The sequence below is a fragment of the Tursiops truncatus genome, chromosome 4 (assembly GCF_011762595.2).
Source record: "Tursiops truncatus isolate mTurTru1 chromosome 4, mTurTru1.mat.Y, whole genome shotgun sequence".
Classification (NCBI taxonomy): domain Eukaryota; kingdom Metazoa; phylum Chordata; class Mammalia; order Artiodactyla; family Delphinidae; genus Tursiops; species Tursiops truncatus.
Window position 1 is genome coordinate 68,010,088 of NC_047037.1, and position 23,695 is coordinate 68,033,782.

The 23,695-nt window shown below is 37.0% G+C and overlaps 1 protein-coding gene across 6 annotated transcripts in view; it reads right to left on the minus strand.

Moving 5' to 3' along the window:
* FGF12 (fibroblast growth factor 12) overlaps positions 1 to 23,695 on the minus strand; it is a 567,554-nt gene that overhangs the window by 127,340 nt on the left and 416,519 nt on the right. The gene's annotated exons all lie outside the window — the stretch shown is intronic.

Below are 23,695 nucleotides of genomic sequence, written 5' to 3' on the forward strand. Positions count from 1 at the left end.
GAGCTAGAATATGACCCAGACCATTGACAGGTGCAGAATAAAACAAACTTCTACTTATTCATTTACTGTCTCTGCTTTAAGAACATTAAAAAGTGATACATGATACTTTTCATAAAGACTTAATGAGTAAAATGTGTATTTTAAATTATTACAGAATTATATTTTCAACACTTACTCTTGGACCTATCACTGCTAAATGTTTATAAATAATTATCCAATTAATTCACTAGAGTGTAAGCTCCATTTATTCTCAGATTTATTCCTAATATCTAGATAAATATCTGGGACATAGTAGGTGTTCAACACATATTTTTTGAAAAAAGTGAATGAATGAAATAAACTCTACCTAGAGGAGAAAGAGAAAAGTACAAAAGTACTAGACTCTTAAGTATGAAATATATTCCCATTCACTGTTATAAAGAGTAAAAAATAATTTATACTAATAGTTTTTTTGTTGTTGTGAATTCTTCTCTGTTGCGTGCCAACCCTCAATACTCCCCCTGTGGGATGCTGTTTGAAAAATTCCGTTAAAAAGAGCTACATTTGCTATGCCCCCAAATTAAACAATAAATATGTATGATATTTGTCTTTATCTGTATGACTTACTTCACTTAGTATGATAATTTCTAGGTCCATCCATTTTGCTGCAAATAGCATTATAATATGACATATGTGTAATCTAAAAAAATGATACAAATGAACTTATTTACAAAACAGAAATAGACTCAAAGCCATAGAAAACAAACTTACGGTTACCAAAGGGGGAAAGCGGGTGGAGGAAAGAGAAATTGGGAATTTGGGGTTAGCAGATACATATTACTATACGTAGAAAAGATAAACAACAAGGACCTCTGTATAGCACAGGGAACTATATTCAGTATCTTGTAATAACCTATAATGGAAAAGAATCTGAAAAAGAAAATATATATATATATATATGTAACTATATGTAAATATATATATGTAAATATATATATATATATGTAACTGAATCACTTTGCTGTATACCTGAAACATTGTAAATCAATTCTATTTCAATTTTAAAAAATTTTAAAGAGTTATTTATGAAAACACAGTGAAACAAAGAAATCTGCCTATTTAAGTATGCTTGAAAAATAAATACTGGTCATAGTAAAAAAAAAGAAAAAAGAAAACAATAAACATGTGAATTACTATATCCCAGTTTTTTTTATTTATTTATTTATTTTTTGTTGTTGTTGTTGTTGGGGGTAGGGGTTTATTAATTAATTTATTTTTGCTGTGTCGGGTCTTCATTTCTTTGCGAGGGCTTTCTCTAGTTGTGGCAAGCGGGGGCCACTCTTCATCGCGGTGCGCCGGCCTCTCACTATCCCGGCCTCTCTTGTTGCGGAGCACAGGCTCCAGACGCGCAGGCTCAGTAGTTGTGGCTCACGGGCCTAGTTGCTCCGCGGCATGTGGGATCCTCCCATACCAGGGCTCGAACCCGTGTCCCCTGCATTAGCAGGCAGATTCTCAACCACTGCGCCACCAGGGAGGCCCTATATCCCAGTTTTAACTGTGGCTTCCAAGTAGCTCTGGGTCAATTTGTTTTGTCAAATATAGAAGCTCCATAGCAATGCATTTTCTCTCCTCTCTTAGCGTAACAATTATATTTCTTTTTAAAAAACTTTTTAGAAGTTGCCCTAGAGTTTGCAATATACAACTATCCAAGTTCATGCTCAAACAATACTATATTGCTTCACAAGTAATGCAAGTACCTTATAGTATTACCAATTCCACCCTTCCATCCCTTTATAATATTGCTGTCATTCATTGCATTTATCTGTAAGCTAATATAATCATGAAATACATTGTTGCTATTACTAATTTGAAAAGATAAATTAAAAATAAGAAAAATAAAAGATTTTATTTTACCTTCATTTATTCCTTTTCTAACACTCTTCCTTTATTTATGTAATTCCAGTTTCTGACCTTTCTTTTCCTTCTCCCTGAAAAATTTATTTTAAGGCAGGTCTACTGGCAAAAAATTTCCTCAATTTTTGTTTGAGAAAATCTTTATTTCTCCTTCAATTTTGAAAGATAATTTTGCTGGATACAGAATTCCAAGTTGGTAGCTTTTTTTTTCTTTAAACACTTTAAATATCTTACTTCACTCTCTTCTTGCTTATATGTTTTCTGAAGATAACTCTGATGTCATTATTTTACTTGCTACTCTATAGATAAGGTGTTCATCCATCCCCCTCTAGATTCTTTCAAGAAAGTCTCTTTTTCTTTGATTTTCTGCAGTTTGAATATCATATGTCTTAGTGTAGAATTTTTAGCATTTTCCTGCTTGGTGTTCTCTGAACTTCTGGATCTGTGGTTTGGTGCCTGTCATTAATTTGGGGAAATTCTCATACATTATTGCTTCACATATTTCTTCTGTTTCATTCTTTACATTTTCCACTTCTGGCATTCCCCTTACACATATGTTACACCTTTTGTAATTGTTCCACAGTTCTTGGATAGTCTATTCTGGGTCATTTTGTCTTTAATTTTCAGTTTGAGGAATTTCTTTTAACATATAGTCAAGTTCCTTGATTCCTTCCTTGGCCATGTCCAGTTTGTTACTGAGCTCATCAAAGGCAGTCTTCATTTCTGTTAGTGTTTTTGATTTCTAGTGTTTCCTCTTAAGTTTTTTCTTAGATTTTCTGCTTACATTACCCAGCTGTTCTTACATGCTGTCCACTTTTTACAGTAGAGTCCTAATTATATTAATCATATTTATGTTAAAATTCTAGCCTAATAATTCCAAAATCTCTGCCATATCTGAGTCTGTTGATTTGTCTCTTCTAACTGCATTTTTTGACTTCAGCATGCCTTGTAATTTTTGTCAAAAGCCAGACATGATGTAGCAGGTAAAAGCAGCAGGACTTTACTGTGAGGTTTTATATTTATTTGGCTAGGAGTCAGACTGTTTTAACTGTTTGCTATATCTGTATCAGAGGATAAAACTGCCTCTATTGTTCTTGTTTTTGTCTCTACGGTTGTCTTTGGTTTTCCCCAGAGGCTCCTTCTTAAATAAGAGAATGAGCTTTTAGCTCTTTACAGTTGTAATACCACAGAAGCCCTGTAGATATAGTAGTGAGTGGTAAGATGGGGTGGGGGGTGGGGTAGAAAAACATTTTATTCCTATGATTATCTCTCAGTCTTTTAGTGGGTCTGTGCCCCTGGGCTGTAACCTTCACCAGTGCTTCTCAGCTTCTTCCCGCTATACCTTTGTGTGACTTGGAAAGGCTAGAGGAAACTGGAGTTGGGCCTTTCCCTCCCTCTTGGTTAGGCTCTGGTAAAATAGTTTTCTTTGAGGTCAGTCCTTTGTTAATAAGAACAAATGCTCATTTTAAAATGATTACTTTCCCCTCCGCTGCTATATGCATGGGGGCTTTTTTCTCTAATCTTCACCCTGAGAACCTGGTGGGGCTCCTGACGCTAAAACTCATGAAATTTGAACCCTCCGCCCCTGCACAAAGCTGGGTCCCCAGGAGTTTTTATCTCTCAAGCTAGCCCATGCTCAGTCTCCAGCAATTAGTCAATTACTCTTCAAGTATTCTTACAAAGATCCAGCTGTAGCTTCTGCTCCCAGTAAGATCTGAGTCTATTTTCCTGTCTTTCCAGTTTTCAGCTGGTGGTTGGTCCTGTGACCTCAATTCTCTGACAGAGCTAAGAAGAGTTGTTGATTTTCATTTGTTCAACCTTTTTTTCTTATTGAGAGGATAGGAGCAATGACTTCTAAGCTCTCTACACGTAGAACCAGAAATCAGAAGTCAGCAGTTTACTTTTTGTTGGTCATCCCGTACCGCTTTTGTATTTTTTTTTCCATTGATATGTGCTATTCCTTCTGCCTGGAATGTCCTTCCTCTTTTTCATAGAAGAGTAAGAGCCTCATCATTTCTCATTAATCAGTTCATGTGTTAATTTCTACGCTGACATCTTCATTAAGGAGATTTATTCACAACTAAACTATATGTTCTCATACCACTAGGTACACAGGATGATTATATCACTTATCACATTATATTATGTTTATATTATATTATTTACAACATTATCTATGATATAGTTAGATACTGTGGGCAGTGACTATAAACTATGGTGTACTTCGAATTAAACATGAGTAAATAATTTCCTTGCTTATTAATTCCATGGTTGTTCTCTCTCAGGTCTGGCTTTGATTCACCTGATACTTCCTTTCAGCATCAGCTAGGTCAGATTGTCACTGAGATAATATTTTTGGAGCTTGGAACCCTGTGGTTCAGTCTTATTTCTTATGTAAAGGCCACAGAAAGTTAGTAAGAGGGTTCCAGAGAATAATGCAAATTAGTGACATACACTCATGAGATTCTGAAGATTGATTATTGTTGCCCAGTATTCATTAAATTTCCTAATAAGGGTAAAAAGAGTTTGCAGATGATCCCAAACTTTGCTGCCGCATTAACGTAGGTTAACATCAATCATCTTGCCATTTTTAGTGGTTCCTCCCTTAGAAGATTGAAATCATTTTCGATTTTAGCAAATCAATAAGAAACCAGATTGAAAGCTCTGAACCAAAGCTTGCCTAGCTTGGACATGAGACAATGGTCCCTATCTGGGGACGGGCTTCCTTGCTGGTGGTGATAGGAAGATACTTGTCCATATGGTTACCAAGGTACCCATGCAACTAAACCGTTATCTTGGAAAAGCACAATATTTCCCATTTTGCAACCATAGCTTCTAGTCCTTAACTGCCACAAGAATTATATATATATATATATATATATCAGAATCATATTCTGGCATGTTAAACATGGAAGGATCCTGAGAGATTTTCAGATCCTAACTTCTCATTTTATCAAGTGGGGAGTTTCTTTTTTATAGGGAAATATACCAAAGGCCAAAAGGGGAAACTAGAATTTATGCCCCATAAAAGCAGAAATATTTGTACATTTTTCTCACTACAGTATCTCAAGCCTAGAACAGTGACTGATATAAAATGAGTATTCCACAAGTATTAGTTGAATAAGAATAAAAGGACTTCCCAAAGTTCCAGTATAAATTAGAAGCTAAACTGGGAATAGAGCAAGGTTCCTGATTGCCAAATAGGTGATCTTTCAATCACATGATTTTTCCCAGCAAATTCTCTCTCCTTATGATTATTCTACATATCTTAGAATATGGAGATACTAGAGAACAAAAGTGCCAAAATAGGAACTAATGCTTCTAAATTTAGGATTAGGCTATACAGAAAAGTTTATCATAAACTATATAATATCCAGTGTGGAAGTTCTAAAATGTTAAATTATTGTCAGAAATAAGTTATTTTGCTGTGCATGAGAAAGCAATACATTTACCTTTCATATAATTAGACTATGAATTAATAACATATTTAAATAAATAAAAATTCAAATTATAAGGATAAAAGTCCTCCCAATTTCTAACTGACAGAAGGTATTAGTCAAAAGTTAATGACTATTGAAGATTTATCTTATGTAGGGTACTAAATGAGATAGGATTGTGGAGGGAAAGTGCAGAGATATATAGAGCTTAATTTCTGCCGTTTATGTTGAAAGGGCGAAAAAGCACAATTCTATTTCACTGCCTGCTTCATGGAAACCATGGCTCCTCCTTCCTTTCCTATTCCCATGTGGTCAACACCACTGAAACAGAGTCTGAGTTTTCCATCTGAGGCACAAAGAGGGGCCAGCCATTCGTTCTTTCCTTCCTGCTCTGCCAGAGAACCTCCATGTAGCTGAGTGGGTAAGAGTCCTTGGGACCACTTTACTGATATAGCTCTGCTCAACAGGTAGGCTGTAGTTCTAAGGTCTGTATTCAGAGACCCAGAAATAACCCCACACTTTTGTTTCAGGCCAACACTGAATTCTGCTTTGCAGCTTTTCCAACTACTAGGCACTTGCCACCACTAAAAATAAAACTGATAATTTGATCCTCATTTGCACTGTGGCCCTTAATTTTCTACTAGTCAGAACCTGGAAAAGAGGCATCAGTAATCAAGACCCAGAACTTCAACATCCTTTCTAAACTGGGAAGTTCTTGATGGCGAGAAGTATGAAGTACTTGCCATTTACCTTTGTTGATATCTTGATGACCACGTGGCACCTTGCCCATCATGGATGATCAATTAACATTGCTAAATGGACATCCTGTTATTCAAACACTGAGATCTTTGCTGAAATATTCTTCAATTGCCCCCTATCCTGTCCTTCAAATAATCTTTACATCAGAAATTTCCAAATTAATTGTTTAAAGAATAGCATTAGTTTTGCTATTTGGCTTCCCAATCATATGAGTCTCTAGCTAGCTGTAGGGGTGGGAAGAAGGTTAAAAAAAAGGGAAGAACAAAATGTATTAATCTATTTGGATTTTTGAGAATCAGGTCACACTACAGAACTGCCTTTTGTCTACTATTCCATGGGGAGAGAGTAATGTTTGTCATGACCCTCATGGCAGATCAATACAGTGCGGGAGAAAAAAGAACAAAACTCCAAATCTCAAGTTCCCAATAAGTCAGAAAACATTCAAGACTTTGGACAGACTCTATTGTAATATATTGGTTTTCACAGAGTCATAGAATCATTGGGCTGGAAGTCTTAAATTAAGCACCTGAAGCCACTTAGAAAACTACTGGGGAAGCTAGACCTTTGACTCATTGGTCCTGGGTATGCAGAGAGCTCTGAGTTCCCATCAGATTGGTGGTGACACTGGATTATAGATGTTACTGGAATTAAGACTCAACAAGCTGGATAGACTGCCTGAGGGCTACCCCAGTTAGGCTCCACCAATGTGTGAGTAGAGATGTAACCTATATTCAAAGATAGATTATAGTATAAACATATAACCAACTGTTCCAGTATGTGGGATTTATATGACCTGGCAAAGAAGGAGCTGTTTAAGCCTTGAATTATACACTGGTCTCAGGATGTGAAAAACAATATGTCATCTCATTTAGTCCCCATGGCCCTTAGTGGTAGGTAAGGAATTAATTGCTATGAGACTGGAATTATCTCCGTTTTACAAATGAGGTTTCTAAGCCTCAGAGAAATAGAGGAATTGGCCATAACTATATAATACATAATGGGACAAGCCAGTACTGAAATTCAAGCTTCCTGCCTCCAAATCTAGTGCTTTTTTCACTATAATCCCAAACAAATCTCTTAATGTCAAGAACTAGTTTCTAGATCAATGAGTTATAAAGTATATCAACTTATTATAGGGAATAAGCAATATGAGTAAATGAAATATCATTAGATGTAATTTGTTCCTTTTTTGTTTAAATGGCTTATGTAAATAAATAAGCATTTCTCTAAGAATCCATCATATGAATATAGTTTTGTTACTGTTGTTTTCTCATCATAAACTGAAATTCTTTTAAATTCTGAAGCTCTTGCTTCATTTCCTACCCCCTATAATAAAAACTGAAATGTACTAGAACATAATTATACTTTTATTTTTGGTGTTCATGCTGTGAACCACCTTTTAGGTCAGACCAGCATAATTATTTTTATGGATACCCTTAGTAATGAAAACTTCTTGCATGAAGCAAATGAAATAGCACCTCTCTGCAATTATATCCTGTTGTGAGAGTATTTAAGTCAGATTCTAGACTATTTCAAGGTTATAGTGTTTTTAGTGGAAATAACCAGAGACCATCAAGCCAAGTACTAACTAAGTGTGCTCATTCACTCCGACAACAAATGTCTGAGTATCTAGTACATGTTAGAGATATAGAAATGAACATAACCTGGTGCCTGTCCCTGAGGAGATCAGCCTAAGAGAGGTGGATATATATTTGATTAAACCAAAATGTATCCTAGTTCCTGATATAAGCACAGAATGTCTGACTTAGAGAGGGGAAGCCATTAATTCTGCTAACGCAAGTGAAGATTTCAAAAAGGAGGTGATAATTTAACCAAGTCTTGAAGTGAGATGCTTTTGGTACAGTATAAACTTAAAGAAGCCAAGGAGAAAAAGGATTAATCCCAGTGCTCCAAATAGTATGTTATCAGATGTCTGGCTATATCTTCCATCACATGTATTCCTGGCACCCATCAGAGAGAAGTGAATTTTGCGATGGAATTATTAGAATTATTTTTTTTTCTCCAATATGTTAGCCTCCTTAAGGTTCTTGCCAAATCATAAAACCCTCCAAGTCAAATACGCATCAATGGTAGATTGGAAAGGTTTGGAAGAGTTTCCATTCACAGTTACTAGTGCTGAGCACTGTGGTGTTACTGAATTACAGAGAATTTAAAACACCCAGAAATCTGTTCTTCTTTTTTCAGTTACTCAGAGTGATCTACAGTCTGGCTGAATTGACTGATTTCTGAAATCATGATCAGAGTTTTGGTGTTTTAGTTGGGTGGGCATACAAATACATACAGAGGTTTCCATCATGGAATTTTTGAACAGTCCTCAAAAAGGCACATATGAGAGGATGGGATGAGCATACGCTTAAAGCCAAATGAAGAAAGAACTCATTTTATTAATTGTAATAATTTGTATTTTAAAAACTTAGGATAATTTTTATTTTTGTTTTGAGTGTGCTCCTGAAATTTATTATTTTTGTCAAATTGTCTTCATTTTATTAGCAAGTGATCAAACAATACAATTGTTCTGCAAGAGCAGGAGAGGGTGCTAGCTACTTATAAGGAACTCCAAGGCATATACATTTGCTTCTGAGCCCTAATACACACCTGTAATGTATAGAAGTGTTACTGCTTATTGCAAAGATGTAAACCTTATGATATGTAAGTCAGTTCTGCTATACAAAACATTATCATCTATACTAAACTTTCAAAATATTTTCTTTAGAATTTATATTCTATCCAATTCCAAATAGAGGCAATCTACAAATAAAAAAGACACTAAAATAGAATATTAATGGTCAAATATAAATGGAATTCCCTGAATGACCCAGAAGAAATTAGATTTCTGGGCCTAAAAATAAGAAAAATCTGTTATTTGGCTATACTAGACTTTTTCCTCCAAATAACTTCCATACTGCCAATCACCCCATATGTTTCTCTTTGCTTAACTTCCAAGGTTAAGATCTAATCATATACCTTGTCACCATAATTTAAACCTTCCCTGATACCCTAATTCCCTTAGTCTTATTTCCTTCACCTTCATCTGCACTGAACAATTCGGTACGAAATATATATTATCTCCTTCTCCAGTTGCGTTCTCTTTTTATATATTGCCTTCCCAAATAAATTGGGGAGGAACCGTGTCTTTTTTTTTTTTTTTTGGTATCACCATGATGCTTAACATGACGCTAAGAATAGAGTTTTGTTCAGAAGTTAAGAGTCTGTAAAATTTAGCTTATTGTTTTAATGTGCTTAGTTATCTGGTCTGTTGCATCAAAGAAGATTAGAAGCAGCAATGAAAAAGGCTCTGAAAGCTAATACAAGTGAGAAGAGATGACATGGGAAAAGCTAGCCAAGGTAGTAAAACCACTAACCCCAAAGAGACCGGTGTCACTGAGTGGAGGAACAAATAAATGCAAGACCAGAAATGCCACTGAGACTGTAACTGAAAAGGGCAAAGTATTCAGCTAGATTTCAAGTTCAACAGCTACACATTTAATACTTACAATGTGCCAAGAACTATGCTAGAACCTGAGTTTACAAAGGTTGACGTGACGTTTGGATATCTGGCTTTTTTTTTTTTTTTTTTTTTTTTTTTTGCGGTACGCGGGCCTCTCGCTGTTGTGGCCTCTCCCGTTGCGGAGTACAGACTCTGGACGCGCAGGCTCAGCGGCCATGGCTCAAGGGCCCAGCCGCTCCGCGGCATGTGGGATCTTCCCGGACCGGGACACGAACCTGTGTCCCCTGCATCGGCAGGCGGACTCTCAACCACTGCGCCACCAGGGAAGCCCAGATATCTGGCTTTTGAGAAACTCACTATCTATTAGTGGAAAGAGACACATGATATTGTTTTCAAAACAAAGTGGTGAGTACTATGATAGATGTCGACATCTTAAAGGAGCACAAATCAAAGATACTTCCTTAACCAGACTAGGGTTCCCTGGTGGAGTAACTTTCCTTGATGACTCCAGCTACCAAGAAAAAAGTAGTTATTATCCATCACTGTTTAAAAAGGCATTATTATCCCCCAAAATAAGTTAAAGAAAGACCTTTAGGATGAAGATTTTGCTAAAACTGCTTCAGGATTGGGGGGGGGGGGTGTTTATTATAGAAATAACTTTAGGTAGAAGCGACAAGTTTTCAAGCAAAATGCAGGTCTTGAAAAATAAGTTTGTGAATTGCAATACTACTCTGTGTGACCCATCATCATTCACAAAATACAATTACCCAACAGAAGAAAAATATTCACAGCAAGGAACCAGAGCAATTTATAGCAATTAGTGCAGTTTATGCCTAGTTATCAAGAAATATTATCAAAGCCAAAGCACAATTACATAAACCATCTAGGTGTCATTTAAGAGGAACACAAAAGTGAGAATCTATTCTCCAAGGGATTTGTGAATCTTCCTTATACCTATGATTAAATTAAAAAAAAATCTTTAAGTTATAGTATAATCTTTTGTTATAGATGATATCCAGATTAAATATATGTTCGGAAACCAAATGATATTTATCTTAACTGATGATTCTGCATTTTCAACAAAAAGGCTGAAATCTCATCCACAGCCATTTCTTGAATCATCAAACTATAAAGTTTTCATAATTAGGATTCTGGTTATGATAGACATACATCAGCAGGTAGATATCAAACCAACACTTTTAGTAATGAGTTGTCAGTAATGAAGTAGACAAAATCTTCAGGTAATGAGTCTGTCTCAAAACTAGCTCATGCTGGTTACCAAGGCACATGGACCATTTTTTAAAATTCACTTTTCTATTTGGAACTGCACTGTAAAGATTGAATGCAAACTGTATATACTCAAGATATAAGCGCTCTCTTTGCATTTTAAATGTCTTCAAAAATTCCTCATGAGCTTTCCCGTGTACCATGTCTTGTATGCTTAGCTTTATATCACACCAAGAACCACCAATTGCGATGTTAAAGGAGACCTTATGTCAGAGTGCCCTTGCTGTCTCAGCTAAGATTCAAATTATTCACCAATACTCAAGCCTATTAGCACCAATATATTTTTTTCAGGAAATTAGGAAATTTTTTCAGGAAAAACTCTGATAATCATTCAGTAAACCGAAGGTTACACTTTATATGATTTGCTTAGCCTCAGCCTACATTGAAAATAGACTCTAAGAGACAGCTGAACGTCATTCATTCATTTAACAATTATTGCTGGTGCACCTATTGTGTGCCAGGCTCACTCTAAGTGCTGGGACATAGGAACAAATAAGACAAAGTCTTGGTCTCCAAGAGTTTATATTCTACTAGAGGAGTCAATCAGTACTTAGACAAACATATAAATGATTTCAGACAGTGACAAGTGCTACAAAAGAAAAACAGTATAGGCAATGTGCCAAAAAGAAAGGTAACAAGAATAACAAGAAAGGATCAGTCATTGCTAGATACGGGGGGGGGGGGGGCGGGGGGGGTTGTCAAAAACAAAACAAAACAGAACAAAAAAAAAAAACAAGAAGAGGATTCAAACAGATAAAAACAAAGAACACTAAAGTCAACACATGTCAGGAACAGACTGGGATCTTGCTGGCTATGCAAAGAGCTGGCTCCAGCCTACAGAAGGAGAGATCTGAGTCTAGAGCGGGACTGTGGACTCTACGGCTTATTTTTTGCGTTATGTGAGAGAGTTAGCCACTTTAAAACCTCTGTTTACTCACTATAAAATTGGGGCAATGGCATCTAATTTCTAAGTTTGTAGTCAATATTAATTAGTGTAAATAAATCACCTGGCGCATATTAGCTGTTCAACACATGGCAGTTCCCTCTTCACCAGGAAAGTAAGTAGATGTACCCAGTTGGGATTAAAAAGATATATCGGATCGAATTACAGTAACTTATTTTATAACACAGCTGACCATGCCTCATTCAACCTTCCAATAACCCCCACAGAATAGGTTTTTATCATCTTCCCTTTATGAATGAGAAAACTGAAACTCAAAGAGATCAACTGACATTTGCAAGATGACTCTGCATGTTTGGGAGCTTGGACTTGGACCCAGATCTTCAAATATCTCATTCCAAGACCTTTGGCTGCACTGAACTTCCTACTAATCATATCTATATGTTTGATTAACACATCAAAATGGCTTTAGATAAATGGGTAAGAGCTTTTCATAAAATAGTGAATGAAAGGGAAGCTGTGGTTGTTACATGTGTTTATAGAGGACAACTCTAAGGTGCAATGGGATCAAGGGCAAGTTTTTTTTTTTTTTTGCGGTACGCAGGCCTCTCACTGTTGTGGCCTCTCCCGTTGCGGAGCACAGGCTCCGGACGCGCAGGCTCAGCAGCCATGGCTCACGGGCCTAGCCGCTCCTCGGCATGTGGGATCTTCCCGGACCGGGGCACGAACCCGCGTCCCCTGCATCGGCAGGCGGACTCTCAACCACTGTGCCACCAGGGAAGCCCAAGGGTAAGTTTTTTGAAGCCAGAAAAGCCCAGCTCTGCAGCATACCATGTATTAGCCATGAAACCTACATAAATTTCTTTTCTCTTCAGAAATTCAGGTTCTCATCTAATAATACTCATCTGGAGTTAATAACAGTATTAACAGCACCAAAATGTGCTAATGATTCAATAACATACTGCATATAAAACACCTAACATACTGTATGGCATGTACCAAGCATTCAATAATTAGTAGCTATAGTTATTAGAACGGCACTTCTCATTTGCTAAAAGATTTCACCAATCTATACCTGGCAATTTAAAAAAGAATGTCATTTCAGAATATCACCAAATATCTCAAATGATTTCTCACTTTTGCACAGTAATACTACCCCCATGAAAAAAGTATACATATTCAAGCTAAATAATGTGCCCTAATTTTTTTTAATTTTGCATTAAGATTTCTAGTCTACATAACACACAGAAGGAGTCAAAGGCCATACAGATTTGTGGAACTATATAGAAGCCTGACCTGTGAATCTTACCACTGCTTCTGCTGCTGATGCCCAACATCCGGCATCACAAGGTTAATGTGATACAGTGGGGTTCATACTACATTCATCGTGGGGTCCCTTAGAAGAGTTACAAATCTTACAAAAGGGTATTTCTTGATAATGTGCAAGACTTTGGGGCAAAATAAGCATTTTGTGGCTGAGGTTCTGACCTCAGTTCTGAGTGGCCTGAAAAAATTATAAGGACCCTTTATTTTGTGACACACCCTATAACTTATTGAGCACTAGCGCCATCAATAACCATATCACCATTACCTACGGGTAGCACTTAGGGCTTCCAGAGTCCTCACAGACATCACCTCATTGAGCCTCACAACAACCAAGGAGGTGGCACGGTAAAGATTAGAATTCCTGTTTTATAGAATAGGAAGCAGATACTCCCAGAGGAGAACTGATTTGCTCAAGCTGAGCTGCTAGTAAGTAGCAGGGTCAGGACTTGACCTCTCAAATCTCCACCACAATGTGACATCATGATACATATTTTTTCATATGATAAGTTGGAAAATTCCACTTGCTATACAGAACAGGTTCTTATGCTGTATTTTAGTAAAGTGCCCCTTTGTCCAAAAATAAAAATGTCCTCACCTAGTTATGTACAGACTGTGCCCTTTTTAGTAATCTGAGGGGCTTAGAATCAGTTCTGCTCTTGTAAGCTATAAATAAATATTAATAACTAACTAAATATATATATATATGCACACATACATAAACACATCCACATACATCTATACATATCTATGTATATATGTATATACATGTGTATCTATTTATCTATCAACAAACCTACAGGTACCCTGTCATTAGCCCTTGTTTATTAAATGGCATTAAATTATCATCTCCCCAGTTCATGACTGTACATTATTTGTATAGAGTAAATGACTTTTTCTATGGTCATCTAGTGACTTAATACCCATTGACTAGTAGAATTTGTGGATATTAAAAATATCTGAATATATTAAACACTCAATTTATCAGTTATTCTATGGACATGAGAGTTTGGAATTCTTATGGTCATTACTATTGTTTTAATTAGCACTATAGCCAGAGGAGTGTTCCAGGATATTTCCCCACAAATCTGACTTTTTCTTCAAATAAATACTTCAGGAAATATTGGTTTACTAATACAGATCAAAAGGTATATATTAATAGGTATAATTGTGAGAAGCCTATGGAAATAAGGGAAAATAAGTACATAAAAATAAATTAGCCATAGAAATACATTCTTTTCAAGTTTTAAGACAAAATACTAAAATGATGTAACCTCTAACAATAAACTCATGGAGGAACAGATTGTGAATCTTAATTAAAAGGAAAAAAAGAAAGTATTTTCCCAAAGTCCTCGTAAAAGCAAAGTGTGCTATAGTTGACAATATTTGTATCAAATTAGCATTGGAACCATGTGTCTGAAACCAATTCAAAATACCATTTAAGTGGAAATAGGAAGGCAATGGATAATGATTTCACAGTCAAAGCTCAAAATATGTGCAGTGGCACCCAATCAAAATACGAAAATGGCTAAAATTCACGCCAAATTTTAGTTACACCCACACTAAGTTTAAAACCACTCACTATCATTGCTCAGAATCAGAAATTTGTTCAGCATGATAGAAGCCACTTTCTAAGGGCTTACTTTGTTCACATATTGACCCAAGTAGCTATAGCCAAGCCACGCGTTTTCTTTTCAAATGTGTAGTAGCTTTGTGTTGCGCATAGTATCAAGAATACAAAGCAGTATTTTTTCTCAGTGTTCACAGACCCGTCTGGCATCATACAGTTACAGACATAAAACAATATGTTCCACCGAGTCAGCATCCTTCTTTTCCAATTTTTGTAAAGGAAATTAATAATGCAGGAATATTAAAGGAAAAAATATTCATTTATTCAAACATCTATACAATTGCCTTAAATACCTGAAATAAATACGGAAAAATATTTTAAAGAGCTATACAATTTCAATCTCTTTCTCTTTGACTGTCTCCGTCTATCTAAAAACATATATATGTGTATGTGTGTGTACGTGTGTACATACATATGTGTATACAGATACAGACACACACACACACACACACACACACACACTAGTTGAACAAGTGACTTCTTATGAGGTGATTTTGATTTTCTCAAAATTTCATTTAGATTTCCTCCACCAACAGATGAAAAGGAGAGATAAAAGTGGGGGGAGGGCTTCCCTGGTGGTGCAGTGGTTGAGAGTCCGCCTGCCGATGCAGGGGACACGGGTTTGTGCCCCGGTCCAGGAGGATCCCCCATGCCGCGGAGCGGCTGGGCCCGTGAGCCATGGCCGCTGAGCCTGTGCGTCCGGAGCCTGTGCTCCGCAACGGGAGAGGCCGCAACGGTGAGAGGCCCGCGTACCACAAAAAAAAAAAAAAAAAAAAGTGGGGGGGAAGATTTTATTTAAGCCAAAGTTTTCTCTGGTTAATCTAATTCTGTGTCCTTGTGCTGTCTTCTGAAGGAAGAATAAAGGCAGTGTGTGGAAGAGGAAAAACCTTTTCTCTCTGGAGATAAAAGAAAATTATATGAAACATTACTTGTTACAATTTTTGAACAGAAGAGAAAATGAAGTATAAGTGTCTGGGGATTTCCAGTCCTCTCTCCACTGCTAAATTCTAACCTAATTGAAAAGGCTTTTCTAAAGTAAAGCTTAACACATCTTTCCATTCCTGCATCCCCACATCCTCGATGCCAATTTGATTTAAGGGCTGATTCTACTACTTTGATCTGTTACCAGTTTGAGATCTCCTGTACCAAAAAGAAGTGCCAAATTCAGCTGAGTAAAACCTCAGGAAACTGGAATTCTCAGAGTGTCATATGCTGGATTGCTATTTATGATTAATTAAGGATTTGGAGGGTTTTCTTGGTACCTTTCAAAGTCTCCTTCTTTTGTGGAAATTTTTCTAATATGTACTAAACAGTCCCCTGCCTTTTCTTTCCATTCAGGGTTGCTTTTTCTAGCTCTCACTACCTGTTACAGCTGTCACTCTTTCCTCTTTCTGTGTAGCTTCCTATCTCCCTAGACAAAGAAACAAAACAATCTAGGTTGGAAGAATTATAGATATCAGATCATATGGAAACATAATAATTTATTTACTTATAAGTAAAGTAGAAAAGATTTTGTACAAAGACAGTAATTTCTCTTTTGAATGTTTAGGGTTTTTTTTTGCTGTTGTTGGGTTTTTCTGTTTTTTTTCTTTCTTTCTTTTTTATTTTTTGCTTTCTTCCTGGTTTTCCAATGCATTTTAGTTTAGAGAGAGTATTAGCTGAATAGGTAAATGTATGTAAATATTAAATAAAAGAATAAGACAAGCAACAGTAATATTCCAAGTGAATAAGGTCAAAGGAATCTTAATCAGATTGGGTAACTACTGCTATATAAAATATAATCTCTCTCCTTAATACATACTATTTACCACTAAGAGGGTTCCTTTGGGCATACAGAATAAGGAAGTTATGAAAAGGCTTTGGTTTCTTGGGACATAGACCCTCAAAATGTTGCCCATAGGACTCTGTCTTCAAATAATACCAATGGAATCTAGCAGACCCCAACAAAGACTAGAGGTCTATGAGTATGTAAGTATATTGTGCCTAGTGATGCAAAATGATGGGGCTTTGCATTTCAGAGTTATCCAGAGAAGGGTGGCATAAACCCTGCCATGTTCCTGTGCTGTCTTGCCAGGTGTTTCACTCACTCTCTCTGGCTTACAAGGCAGACCTATCCAAGAGAACCCTGCCTGGAGTCTTCTGGCCATGCATGGCACTCTTTGGCCTGGAGCAGTGGCAGTGCTGCAACTAGAAATCAGATCTCCTCACTCCTGGTTCACTTATCTGTCCACTACAAAACAAGGTGAAAATTTTATCAACATTTATGTTACTAGATCATCATGACCTTTGAAAATCTTTTGGCATCAATTGTATACCAGACATCTCCAGGCCTCACCCAACTGTAATCACTGCCTTATGACTGTACAGGCTTCAGACGCCATCTCTCTTGCAGAACAGATAAGACCTCAAAAAAAGAAAATATGTTAAACTTAAGAAGAATTCAAAGACAGAATATCCAAATATGAACGGATCAGATTAAGGTCTATATTTCTCCCCTGACAGAAAACTACAGCAAAATATAACAACCCGGAATGGCTGTTTGATGGAATATTTTTCAAGGCAAATTTAGACTTGCTCTTTAAATAATAGTCAATCTCATATCAAATCAAATCATTTCATCCCTGAAAGACTGTCAGAATCAAGAGTTTATACACAGACTATTTTTATCACAAACATTCCCATATTTGACAGCCATTCCAATATATCCAATACAGGTCTGGTTTATAAAAACACTGCAGGGCTTCCCTGGTGGCGCAGTGGTTGAGAGTCCGCCGGCTGATGCAGGGGACACAGGTTTGTGCCCTGGTCCGGGAAGATCCCACATGCCACCGAGCACCTGGGCCCGTGAGCCATGGCCGCTGAGCCTGCGCGTCCGGAGCCTGTGCTCCGCAACGGGAGAGGCCATGGCAGTGAGAGGCCTGCATACCGCAAAAAAAAAAGAAAAAAGAAAACAAAACACTGCAATACAAATATTTCATTCTATTTTTAAACCAAATCTTCAAAAACTGTCATGATTTAATAAGGAAAATCTCAAAATAGATTAATATTTATCTTTTTTAGTTTCATAGATTACTTAGTTTTTTATAAAGAACATTGTTATGCCTTCATAATGAATGAAATAAGTGTTCTTCACAAAGCTAACACACACAAGTAATCTATATTTTTGTAGGAAACTTTTACAATCCCTTAAGAAATTGTATCCAAATTTGATACCTTCAAATTTGAAATCAAAAGAAAAGATCTTTAAAGTCCCAACCTTACATTTCAGAAGAGAAGATGATGGAGTATTGGAGTGGTACAGTCTAATCCTCTTATCTCATTTGCACTGGTATCATTATTCCTGAACACCTTTAGCCCAAACCCAGGCTTATACACAGGTTTACAAACAGAATAAAATCCCGGTAGTCAGCAGAATGCCCCAGAATGAGATAGCCTAACCTCTTTCATTCAGTTTTCTGAAGATATGTTAAAAGCAAAAACTGTTTAAAGAAAAAAGAAAACAGTATTTTGAATTGCTAGACTGGCTGACATGCAATACTTTGAAGAGGGAAGAGAGAAGTGTACTCTTTGGTAACTGAAGCTCAAAGACAACATCCCACGTTGTTCAATGTGGATTTCTTGACTGGCATCACAAGCAGTGCTGCAATATAATTATTTTTAATTGCCAATTCACGTATCTAAAGAAAAGAAAGTATGAGGCTCCCCAGAGGTACTGTTCTACAGCTGGAGTTTAATACATCAATGCAGGCTTTAGCAAACAGGGGCTTTTGTCAATATTTCATTGGCACATCACCCACATGATAACACCACCACTTAGAATTTATATAGACCTTTCATTTGCAAAGTACTCTACAGCAATTAATCCTCAGAATACTCATTTGTGGAGGGGGGTGGGGAGGAGAAACAGATTATAAACCAGAGGATTTCAAGTAAGAAATAGTTTGGATAAGCCCATAAAGGAGCCGTTTTGAGACCAAAATAGAATCTCTAGCATCCCCCAAATCAGCAGTCCTGTTTTGATACAATTCATATATCTAATATCTGTTAGGCTCTGATAGCAGAGTCACACTGTTTTCTTTATGCCCACTGTATTTCTCAAAAGTTCACTTCTATATTTCAAAGACTGTTAAATTTTTTGTTGTTTTTTTTTTGGCGGTACGCGGGCCTCTCACTGTTGTGGCCTCTCCCGTTGCGGAGCACAGGCTCCGGACGCGCAGGGTCAGCGGCCATGGCTCACGGGGGGGCCCAGCCGCTCCGCGACATGTGGGATCTTCCCGGACCGGGGCACGAACCCGTGTCCCCTGCATCGGCAGGCGGACTCTCAACCACTGCGCCACCAGGGAAGCCCCCAAAGACTGTTAAATTTTTAAGAGCTGCAGATTTTTCATACATTTTCAAAATGGTAGCATCCCTGTTTCTAGATATATATTGTTTAATACTGAGAGGATATTTATATGCTATTATAACTTAGCCCATCAGTGCCAGGCAGCAGATAAAAGTTCACCATGCTATGTCCACCCAAGATTGAATACAGTGCATGGCACACCAAAGCTTAGTAGTCATTCCAGAAATCGTTATTGAATAAATCACTAATACTCTTTTGACTTTATTCACTCATTTTCCTCATTCATTCATTTCCCAATTATTTAGCACTGTTATTTGCAAGATACTGAATTAGATGATTTAGCGAGATGAAGAAAAAAACCTGACCCTTGATCTCAGGGAGTTTATAATTAACCAGACACACAAATAAATGAAAAATGAAGATGACTAAGGACCACAATACAGGGATGGGAGCATGAAAGAGGAACATATACTTCTATTTGGTGAGGATTCAAAACAATGCTTCACAAATGAGGTCGTTTTTTCTTGGGTTTTGGACAGGCAGAAGAAATTGAAGAAGATTACTTCAGGCTAAGGAAAGCCCAAGATATAGGAACAGCTTTCCTGCTCCCATCAATAGGAGGAAATTTATAGCTAACACAGTATCACTTTTGACTACACCCTGTAAATTCAAACTGGATTCATGTCTCTGAGAAATTCTGGGTGAGAATGGCTTGTGATTACCATATAAATTGGTTGGTTGTAAATGTATGCTTCTATAGTTCTTAAGGATAGAGCTTATTCTTTCATATATTTTAAATATCCCTGTCCTTTTTCCTTCCTAATGTATATTGCATAAAAAATGAGGGAATTCACTCCTCTCTTGAATATAAGGCTGAAAGGTGTCCGGCACCATTATTACTTACATGGAAACATGTAATAAGTGTACAATAATTCCTCAAATCCACATTGTATGCTTAATTTTGCTTTAGGTATTACGCAAGATATGGTATAGTCTTATTATGAGGTCTTAACAGTGCTGACACACTGTAAATGCTCAATAAATCCTTATTAAAGTAAACATTCCCTGATGAGTTTACAATCTGAGGAGAGTAGGGGAGACTCTAGACAACGAGAATGACTAGAATGTCCCATAAAGTTTTAAATAGAATCCTTGGCTCAGTGGTCAAGGCACAAAGCACTTAATCAGTATTTGAACTCAACTCTTCCAGCTCCAAGACTAAGGTACCTTCCAATGTGCCATGATATTATATTGATCCTACTGGATATTTCCTTACTGGGAGGACTTAATTTCAATGTCAGAATCACAAAGCTGCCTTCAGCGTTACATGCCAAGTGCATGTAACAACCTAACAGAATGCTCACTAGGGTCTGAAGCGCAGCTCAGCCACCAGCCTTCTGGGTGGTGGCCTTGGGCAGATGGCGTCTCCCCTACAGGCCTTCTTTTCTACATCGGTCAAAGAGCACGTGGGCCCACTGACACTCTGACGTCCCTTCCAGTTTAGACAGACAGTGCTCCATTTCCCAGATTCTGTAATTAGAGAACACTCAAATCCCTCCACACGGGGGTATGATTGGAGGCAGTTAATATATTTCAGGGGTCAAAGACATAAATATGTTTTTAGTTCTCATAAGCCTGGCTTTTGAGACTCCTGAATGGAGCTGTTTGAAGATTGAGGAGAATGTTGCACCACAGTGTGCATTTGTTGATTTACTAAACATCTTGGGGTTGGTACTGGGAGGTTAGGGACTGGTGTCTACTAGGTCCAGACACAGTACTAGGTGCTAAGAATTCAAAAGTGCATAAAATGTGGTCCTTGAACATTTAGACATACAAGAACTTAGTAATTGAAATGGCCAAGAAGAGTGACTATAAAGACAGTTGGCAAAATGAAAATACCACATGTAAATAAAGAAATGAAAACTATAGTTCACATTAAAAAAAAAAAAAAAAAGACAGTTTGCTATGGGAAGTCCCAAAACAGGAATATAACTGAAGCATTTTGAGGACACAAAGAAGGGAGTGAATAGAGGTGCATGTGGAAAGTTTCACCATCAGTCTTGCATTGGAGCCTGACCTTAAGGGGTGAAGAAGAGTTAATAAACAGGGTGTAGAACATTCCAGGCAGACAGCTAATGATATGTAAAGTCAAGAAGGGGAAGAACAAACATAATGCTTTTCTTTCCCCAGCATCTATTTCAGTCACCTTGTATATAAACAGGATTTTAACAGGGGAAGCCATCCAAATAGAACAATTCTCATTCTTTCATCAAAATCCTAAAGAGGGCGTTTAAAGCTCCCTTTTGTAATTGCCAGGAAAATGATGTGCCTTATTTAGAAGAAATGGCTCTTCCTTCTTTTAATCAAACAATATATCATTCTCCCACTAGAGCTGGAACCAAGTTCTCCTGCATTTCAGATGCTAATTGGAATTTACTTATTCTTTTGTACAGTGCATGAATATGGTCTGTCAGCAACTAAACAAATTTAAGCAAGGAAAAGAAAGAAAAAAGGACAAAAATGGGCTTCAAGAAAAGCAATGAAATGCATCAAAATTGGGGATTCTGTCAGCCTGGTGGACAAAAACACTGACTGGAAGGATGTCCTTGCCAGGTTAGGACACGTTCCTTTTCTAGCTACTGTCAACCTGGGCTCAGCTCCATCAGAAATGCCTGCCTGGCTGGCAGCTGCTGAGAGATGGCAACTCCTCCCAGCAACAGATGAAACCAATCGAAAGCTAGCAGCAGTGATCCTTGCTGTTAAGTGCAGTGACATCTCATTTATCTGGTAACTCCAGTGAAGATTGTATAATGCATAAGATAATTACTAAGAGACTAAAATGTACATTCCCAAGCATAAGAAACTATTACAGTTTAGCCAATCTGATTGGAAATCTGTCTAAAATTAGACACATCTATGTAGGTTTAAATTATGAATAGACTTCAGAGTAGAGTGAATTCTGCTTAGGTTTTGGAGTAAATAGACCTGAAGTTAAATGCCTTACCTCTTAAAAAAGGATAAATAACCTGACTTAATATACCTCATGGTGGATGTCAAAGCTCTTTGAAACTACCAAGCACCACATGTAAATAAATATTGTGACATTTTCTTATTATTAGAGACTCAGTATTTAATAGAGTTAATAGCTTCATCTCCCATATGGGTAATCTTGAGTAAATCACTTCATCTTTATTTTCTCACCTGTCCAAGGAAGATAATGCTAGGACATAATTTAGGGAGTCGCCATGAAGATTGAATCAATAAATTTATAGAGTCCAAACATGTAGTAAGCATTCAAATATGATTACTAACATAATTATTATCATCATTTTCATTTAATACTGTGAGAACTTGAGGGGTTGTTAAGTTGGATAGAGCTATTATTCCTACTCAATGGCCCCAAAGCAATGGGCTGTAGAACCAAAACACACATATCTAAGGGATCTTGCACAGTATAAACCCTCCACAGCTTTTTGACACATTTGTGCCTGCAAAAGGTTTATCCCCAAGCTTTCTACATTTCCCACTGGGCATTAAAAAATGACTTTGCTTTCACTTGTCCCCTCCTCGTGTGACCTCTCCATTATTCCCTGAAATTATCACTTTCCCTCTCCACACATAAATACAAATGTGGGATAGTCTCTGCAAGTTTGAGTAAGCAACCGTGGCAAGCACCCAGTTGCTCATAGGTCTTACAAAATAGAGTATCTGTTATCTATCTTACTACCAGTTTGCTCTCCTGCATAGGAAGGAGGCAACAGGAGATCTTAATTAAGGGACCTAGAGTAGTCAATTTCTCATTCAACTCCATTTGTACATAGTAATTTCTAATATTAAAAGATGTGATATATATTATCACATATACCTACTTTATGTGATATGACAATAGAATCTTTAATATGATTTAGAACAGGTCACAGTGGCCAGTATTTTCCTGGATGCAAATCACTAGGACTTACTGATATGAAATATATTTTCAGGCCAAGATTTTAAAATATCCTCTCCATTCTATGACCTCAGTATTGCACTTAGAATATCTACAATATTGCTTATTCTGTACTCAGAACTTCGGCAGATTCCACCCTGAATGCCTTGATTTTTGTATTACCACCTACTCTGACAGCCTATAAACTCCTCTGAAAGCATAAGTTCTATATCCTTCTTTGTATTACAGGCATCTAAAGCATTTACCTCACTTTGTATATAGCACATGTTTAATGAATGTCTGTTAAATAAAGATTATACCAAAAAAAAAAAATAAGAAAGAAGGAAGGGTTGGAGGAATGGAGAAAGATAAACAGAGAGAGAGAAAAGGAGGGAAGGATGGAGGGAGAGGAAAAAGGAGAATGGAAAGATGGAAGAAAGAAAACAAGAAGCATATAAACACATTAAGCAGAGACTCACAGATGCTCAACTACTTTAAATAGAATCCCTGAATCATTTTGCACAAGAGTATAATACTGTGTGTCCTGTTGGCCCTCTTGTATACCATATCTTGATGCTTAGGATGGTAGGCACCACTACAAGATACCAAAATAAAAAAAGTAAATTTAACACACTTAATTCTCATACAAACTTAAAAGGCTAAATATAAAAGAAATTTTAAGCAGACAGATGATTCTTTTGTTTTTTCTTTTCCTTCTTAGAAATA